The sequence below is a fragment of the Oreochromis aureus genome, linkage group 3 (genome assembly GCF_013358895.1).
Source record: "Oreochromis aureus strain Israel breed Guangdong linkage group 3, ZZ_aureus, whole genome shotgun sequence".
Taxonomy (NCBI): domain Eukaryota; kingdom Metazoa; phylum Chordata; class Actinopteri; order Cichliformes; family Cichlidae; genus Oreochromis; species Oreochromis aureus.
The window spans coordinates 84,935,092-84,943,786 of record NC_052944.1 but is presented as its reverse complement, the minus strand read 5'-3'; positions in this window follow the sequence as shown (position 1 = coordinate 84,943,786).

Sequence of the window (8,695 nt, the reverse complement as noted above, 5' to 3'; positions counted from 1 at the left end):
CAGGTGGTGATGAAATGAGTTGTAGGGCTTCAGGGTTCAGGATCAGGTCTTACTGCTGCTGGCTGAACTCTGTCCCTATGTTCTGATACTTAAATAAACTCATTCAGCATTATTTCTTGTGTCAAGTCTTATGAGAGTTTCATGATGTCAGCAAATACTGTCACTGATTCAAAGCAGAGCTCAGAAATCTGAAACATGTTTGAGTTATAAATGGAGTTCAGAAAATGAGCTGCTGATGAAGCGAGCTGTGTGTGTGAGGTCAAAGGTCAGAGCTCCTGTGGTTCTTATGGTGGGCTTACGCTGTTTTGAAGAAACATTCAGTGAAATAATTCATAAATAATAAATAATAAAAAAATAAATAATAATAATTCATCACAGGATTCATGTGAGCACCAGATGAACTTTACAAAGAATTAGTGGATTTATCTTCTGTTTTAGATAAACTTTGGTCACTTAGAGCCATCTTAAATCCGTTTTTTCTAACTTGTCACCCACTAACATCTCTTATGATTTCACATCCCTGCTGTTCATCATATGCCCTGTAGGTGGCCTCAGTGTGTTCCCACTGTTTCCAATCACCTGACCCCTCCTCCATCAGCACACCAGTTTCCTGCTGTTTACAGTATAAATATTTATAGTCAACACACAGGAAACATTGTGGTTGTATTAAATGTGTGGTCAGTGTGTTCACAGTGTTAACAGCATGAATTTTACTCTGAACCAGTCTAAAGGTTTAAAGTTTAAACACACATATGAAGAATTAGAATCTGTAGTCAGATTAACATTAAATGATAAACACAAAAATCTGTCTCTTCACTGTGAGTGTAGTTTGTTTAATGATAGGGATTTATTAAAAATGTTAGACTGATTTTATTTGTCTTAGATTTTTCTAGTAACCAGAAACTAATTGGAAACTGATTATTAGTAACATAACACACATTTTTGTTGTTTTTGAATCATTAGGTGAAGAATAGATGGCCTCTGTTTATTCTTGTGTGTCTGAGAAAGAATCTGAAAAATCAAAAAGAATCTGTGAAATGTCTAAAAGTCAGATTAATTAAATTTTATTTATACATCCTCAAAACAGGAAAAACAGTCAATTCAAGGCAAGATTAGTGAAGTAGTTCATGTAAAATTAAATCCAAAACACTGCATGTTTGTCTGCTGGAGAGAACGCAGAAAAGTTTAGCAGGCCTTTTTTAAAAACTAGGTGAGTACAACAGATTTGTTTCCTGTTAGTATCTGCCTCTTACACTTTGCCCGTTTTCTACACAAAACCAGAAAGAACAAGGAGCAACCAGGAAGAGTGTAAAGTCCATCGCAACTGCACTCTGGTTGGTTACGTTATGCTGTAATACAAACGGAGGTGAAAAACTGTCTTCAATATGGAATTAAACTTAGAGGGTATCAATGGTGTGAGCAAGAAAAGTAAGAAACTAATATGAGTGACTCATTATACTCTTTCTCTAGAAAACATATTATAAACTACAGAATAATGTTCAATTATCTTTGTATCTGATAGAGAACAAGTATTTTAAAAATGAAAGAATGATCTTCACAGTTCATGATCTTCAAACTGGTACTTCGGGGTTTCTAGCTCAGATCTTGGAACTGTAGCAGAAACAAACAGAGATCTTATTTATTATAATAGATCTTATTCATGTTTGTTTACACAACACAGCTGAAAGTCATCAGGTCTAGGAGGACAATCTCTGCTTTGACTACTTCAGGTGGAGCCCCGCCTCCTTCCAGGAAGCAGCTCACCTGTGTGTCCGTGTTTAGTATCCTAGTGTGGAGTGGAGCTTGTTGTTGGTGTGTGTGAAGAAACTGTAAGTTTGCTTTGCTTCCTCCTTTAACAATTTGTCTTTAGGAACTTTACTGTTTGTTCACCTCATGTTTGATTTCTTCACACAACAAACTGTGTGTGTTTTTTATTTCTGGTCTCTCCATTAAAGTCAGTGTGTAATGTTTTCCTGGCTAACATCAGCTGTGTGCAGCTTAGTTCCAGCACAAACAGCACAAATCTGCCGCTCCATAGTTCACAGTAACGGACTCACAGCTGGACTAATCCTGCAGAGGTCTAACGTCTCGGTCGTTGTGTCCTTGGGCAAGACACTTCACCTACCGCCTACTGGTGATGGCCAGAGGGGCCGATGGCGCGATATGGCAGCCTCGCTTCTGTCAGTCTGCCCCAGGGCAGCTGTGGCTACAACTGTAGCTTGCCTCCACCAGTGTATGAATGTGAGAGTGAATGAATAGTGGTATTGTAAAGCGCTTTGAGGGTCCCGAAAAGCGCTATATAAATGCAATCCATTATTATTATTATTATTATTAACGCATTTGTGCATGGGTTGCTGTGTTGTATCACTTTTAATCTTTTAATGATGTACAGTGTTTTATTTTTACAGTTTTGTTGCATGCTTTTATTGTATATATTGTTGACGTATTCTAGGGAGACTTCCTCCACTTACTAATCACTAATTTGGTATACCTGAGCAGGCATGCCAATTCAGTTCGCCTTTGGCCACTGTAGGCTAATAAAGCCAATAAGGCCTGAACTTCAAACTTAAAAATCATAAAGCTAGAGTCATCATACTTTATACAAGACATCTACTATTGATTATTACATGCAGCACCTTTAAAAAGTATTCAAAACTAAAACAAAATGTTATTGAAAGACAATGTAGATTTTTAAGCCCTTTGACAAAAAAGAAAATATAACAGGAAATAAAAATTCTGCCAATTTAAAAAAAAAGAAAAGAGCACTAATGAGAAATATGGAAAAACTACATAAACATTGGACTAATGTGGTCATTAGAATTAATTAAAAAGGTGAAAAAAAAGAACTGTACACCACTCTATTGAAATGATTTAATATACAGTGCCTGGAAAAAGTATTTATACCCCTTTAAATTTTTTCACATTTTGTCAGCTTAAAACCACAAAAAAAAAAAAAAAATTTTCTTAGATCCTGTAACAGAAAAAATGTTATAGAAGCAAAACATTCCAGTTGTGCTTATTATTATTTTTATACTGGAATACCTCTCCAACAACTGGTACATGAGTTAATGTTACCTGTGCTCTTTGTAATACAGCTGCTGAGGGATCCACTGCCTTTATTAGCCTCATACAGCTGCTACTGTTTCCTCCTCGAGTCCTTACCAGCCATGTCTGGACAATGTTATATCATGAGTAATAATTTAAAAAATCTATTCACATAAAACACACACACACACACACACAGTGACATTTTAGACCTTCTTCAGAATACTGTATATACTATGCCCACAGAGTTTTCATCATGGTGCTGATCCAGAATCCAGAATCCTTCCTTATTATTTATTACTAGAGCTACAATAAAAAAGCAATGAGGAAAAAAAGTAATAAATATGAAATAATGTATTTATGATGATTCCATTTGTTTCTCCGTGCACAGAGTGGATAGTGAAAGTTTATTAAATGTGTAAACTGTAGAGACACAATAATTTTACTGCTGTAAAATCAGCATTTTGTCATATTTGAAATATAAATCTAACATAATCTGTTTCTTAATGTATTTTCTTTAAAATACAGTGTGTGTTTAATATCATAATTATAATCATCCCTAATTATGTGCACATGCATATTACATCATTTTTAGTGAAATATAATCCCCCCAGAAAGGCAGGAAAAGCCCTGTAACTTACTTTAAAACTAAATATGTTCCCTAAAACGGTGACAGAGCTACAGACCCATGACAGCCTTACCCAGTGAGCCAGCAGCTATGACCAGCACTACTTGTGCAGTTAATAAAAGGACAGGTAATGTTTGTCGCGCTGTTGCACACACAGCACGCTCATTTGTTTCAGTTCGTCAGTTGTAACAAGACAACTTACCAACGTGTACGTAATAGTTAATTCGTAGAGTTAATTTGTGTTTCTGCTACAGCTCCAGACCGCCCAGGCAGAAAAAAATGCACGTGCTCTTTGTGAGCTCGTTCCCGGCTCGTAACCAAAGTGCTCTGCCCTCAAGGGCAATCATTGGTTAACGGGCATCATGCGACTGATGCAAGCCAGATTCTTTTATTTAGCAAAACTGTGTGTAATAGTTAAATATTATTGTTGAGGGGCACAGACAGGACTCCGCACGTGCACACACACACATTAAAAAAAAAAAAAAACAACATTTTAAAATTTAAAAAAAATTGCATCAACAAAAGGGCACTTTGGGCACCCATCAGGAAAGGGGCAGGTGCTCAAGCCCCTCTTGCCCACACTCTCTGCACGTGCCTGATCTCACTGAAATCACAGCTTCAAGACCTTTGGGGTATGTCTCTACCATAAATTTGCACATCTAGAGACTTAAAATTGTCCCCATTCTTTGATGCAAAATAAGTCAAGAATCTATGAACAGCAATTTTCAAAGCCCGCCACAGATGCTCAGTGGATTTTAGGTCTGGACTTTGACTGGGCTAACACATGAATATTCTTTGATCTCAGCCAGGGGTAGGGGAAACTCCAGCCCTCAACAGCTGCTGTCCTGCAGGTTTTAGATGTGTCCTTGATCCAGCACAGCTGATTTAAATGGCTACACTTCAATCTGCCATTGAAGTGGGGCTGCCCCTCTCACTATGGTTTTCTTCAGATCATCAGGTAAGTAGCGGGTGCCATATATCCAAAAAAAAAATATCTTCATTGGCACTTAATTTTGCACTTAGTCTTTCCATTTGATTTCTTTATACCACCGAGTTATTGTTGGTGGTTTTTCATTAATCCCATTAAAAAGAATACATTTTCTTGCCAAAAACAATAATTTATATAATAGTATATATTTGTTTTTATCTGGAAATTTGTACTGAATTGGCAGCCCCAATAAATACTGAGCTGGATCTTTTTTGTATTCTGCTTTTAAATATACCTTTTAATTCTTTTGTTACACAGAGCCAGAATTTTGAGATTTTTGAGCAAGTCCAAAGACAGTGCAAGTAGGACCCCGCCGCAGATTTACATTTAATACATTGTGCAGACCTGCTCGGATCAATTTTATTCAGAAAAATAGGCGTTCTATACTGTCTGTGTAAAAAATTTATATTGTGTTTCTTTAAATCTGTAACTAAAAAATCTAAGAAATAAAGAATGCACAGATTGTGCACTCACTTCAGGCATGATCATCACAATCACACTGGAGGTCACCCTCCCAACTCCTAATCAGTTTAACAATATTATCTTGGCCTTGTTGTGTGTACCTCACAAGTCAAATTATACATTGTGATGGAGCAGTCACAATACACACTCACGAGACACATTTTGATTTTTTTTAACACAAAGTTTGTATGAAGTTCACCTTATCAGCTGAAAATATTAAAGCCAGAACTTACAACATCAAAAACGTTTTACTTCATGTACAGGGTTTCCAAAAAAGTTTTATTTCAGGTATATAAACCAATACATTTGATTCAAGTAAAACAAATAATTACATTGATTCTTGTAAAGTTTTTCCAAGAAAGTTTTGTTTGATATAACGGGTTTCCAAAAAGTTTTATTTCAAGTAAACAAACCAATACATTTGTTTGTCAAACCAATAATTACATTGATACTTGTAAAGAGTTTCCAAAAAAAGGTTTTGACTGGCAACAACGCTCACCTGCTAAATCCAACAAAATACCACTGGGACATTATGTTTCACTCCATCTGACTGTGCAGGAGCTCACTGTTGAGTATGGTAAATGGTCTGTTTCATATTTAGTGCTTTTAGACTCTTCCTGGTTGTTGATGTTTGTTTCTAAAGATGTTGTTGTTGAGACTTTGTAGAAAGCAGCTTCACCTCTGATCACACACACACACTCAACTTCACTCACTCACCCGAGGGATCAACACTCAGGCTAATGATGCTGATGGGGTTAATGCTCTGGTGATTTAGCAGGTGATCTAAATCATGTGTAACATGTGAATTTCCTGAGTGTGACATTAATAAAGTCCGTGTCTATGTCAAAGCTGACGTTTAAACTCCTTTTTTAAATTTACCAACATTTCTGATTTGCAGCTAAGACTGTAACATGTTTTCACCATTTGCAAGCCAGAAGAGTGATCACTCTTGAAGCCTGGTTGCTGCACAATACTAGGACTACTAGTACTAGTTCTAGTACTACTGCTACTGCACAAAGCATATTGTTCAGGAATTTCACAAATTTTCTTAAGTCTAATGTGTTGGCTTACAGGTAAACTTGTTTTGGAGGTGGATAGGATGAAAACTTCCAGCATCACATAATATTTTCCGATCAGTAGGTAAGATAACCTTTATTAGTCCCACACGTGGGAAATTTGTTTTGTCACAGCAGGAAGTGGACAGTGCAAAGTTATGAAGCAAAAATTAGAATAAAATAAAATAAGAATAAATACAGTACACAACTGTACAGAATAGAATAAAATAAAATACTATATACAGTAGAATAAAATAGAATAAAATATACAATAAGATAAAAATAGAATACAAATGCTGTATACAACTGAGTAAAAATACAACGATGCCAGAAAAGATTATTGCACATTAGTCTTATTGCACATGTGTGGATGTGTGTGTTTGATCAGTCAAAGTCTTTATTGTGGAGTCTGACAGCAGTGGGGAGGAAAGACCTGCGAAATCTCTCCGTCCCACACCGTGGGTGCCGCAGTCTCCCACTGAAGGAGCTGCTCAGTGCTGTCACAGTCTCATGCATGGGGTGGGAGATGTTGTCCAACAGGGATGACAGCTTAGCCACCATTCTCCTGTCACTCACCACCTCCACTGGGTCCAGAGGGCATCCTAGAACAGAGCTGGCCCTTCGGATCAGCCTGTTCAGTCTCTTCCTGTCTGCGGCAGAGGTGCTGCCGCCCCAGCAGACCACACCATAAAAGATGGCTGAGGCCACCACAGAGTCATAGAAGGTCTTCAGGAGTGGGCCCTCCACTCCAAACGACCTGAGTCTCCGCAGCAGGTACAGTCTGCTCTGCCCTTTCCTGTAGAGGGCGTCTGAATTATGAGTCCAGTCCAGTTTGCTGTTCAGATGAACACCAAGGTACCTGTAGCTGTCCACAGCCTCGATGTCCATACCTTGGATGTTCAGTGGTTGCAGTGGAGGATGCTTGTGCCTGCGGAAGTCTACCACCAGCTCCTTGGTTTTACTGGCATTGGTCTGGAGGTAGTTCAGCTGGCACCAGTCCACAAAGTCCTGAGTCAGTCCTCTGTACTCCTTGTCGTCCCCATCAGTGATGAGGCCGACTATTGCAGAGTCATCAGAGAACTTCTGCAGGAAGCACTGGGTGGAGTTGTGGGAGAAGTCTGCAGTGTAGATGGTGAAGAGGAACGGAGCCAGAACCGTTCCCTGTGGGGCCCCCGTACTGCAGACGACCCTGTCCGACACACAGCCCTCACATACTGTGGTCGGTCGGTGAGGTAGTCCAAAATCCAGGTAGTGAGGTGATGGTCCACTCCAGAGTTCTCCAGCTTGTCCTTCAGAACCGAGGGAAGAATGGTGTTGAAGGCACTGTAGAAATCAAAGAACATGATTCTCACAGTGCTCCCAGCGGTCTCCAGGTGAGCGAGGGAACGATGTAGGAGGTGAATTACGGCATCATCCGCTCCAATGCCAGACTGGTAGGCAAACTGAAGTGGGTCCAGTGATGAGCTCACCAGGTTCCGAAGCTGAGCCAGGACCAACCGCTCCAGGGTCTTCATCAGGTGGGATGTCAGAGCCACCAGCCTGTAGCTGTTGAGGTCCTTGGGGCGTGAAGTCTTTGGCACTGGTACAACACAGGACGTTTTCCAGAGCTGTGGGACTCGTCCCAGCCTCAGGCTTGGGTTGAAGAGGTGCTCCATCACCCCACACAGTTGGTCCGCGCAGGACCTGACAACCCTCGAGCTGATGCCATCTGGACCCGCTGCCTTCTTGGCTTTAATCCTCCTCAGTTCCCTCCTAACCTGGGTGGTTGAGAGAGACAGGCTGGAGCCTTGTGTTGAGTATGTATTGGATGCTGTTGTTGGGGGTGGGGAGGAGTGAGCAGGGTGAATAGAGGAGGTGTGAAGTGTCTGAGGTGGAACAGCAGCAGTGGGGGTGGGTGAGTCTGCAGCCGATGTTGGAGACTGCCTCATGGCTGAATCAAATCTGTTGAAGAAATGATTCAGTTCATTTGCCCACCTCAAATCCTTCCCAGGCAGAGAGTTCTGATGTTTGTGGCCTGAGATGGTTCTGAGGCCTCTCCAGACTTCACCAACGTTATTTTGCTGAAGCTGGTTCTCCATCTTCTGCCTGTAGCTGTCCTTCCCATTCCTTATCAGTCCCCTCAACTCTCTCTGCACCCTTTTCAACTCCTCTTTGTCTTTGGATTTGAAGGCCCTCCTCTTCTGCTTGAGGACAGCTTTAATTTCTGGGGTAATCCAGGGTTTGTTGTTGGAGAAACACCGTACAGTCCTGGTAGGTACGGTGTTATCCACACAGAAATTAATATAGTCAGTAATGCATGTAGTAAGGCTGTCGATGTCCTCTCCGTGGTCGTCACAGATCACCTCCCACACAGTGGACTCAAAACAATCCTTAAGAGCCTCCTCGCTCTCCTCCGACCATCTCTGCACTGTACGGGTGGCTGGTGGCTCCCTGCGCACTAAGGGCTCATACACAGGGACAAGGTGCACCAGGTTATGATCAGATCTGCCCAGGGGAGGGAGAGGTGATGAACTGTAT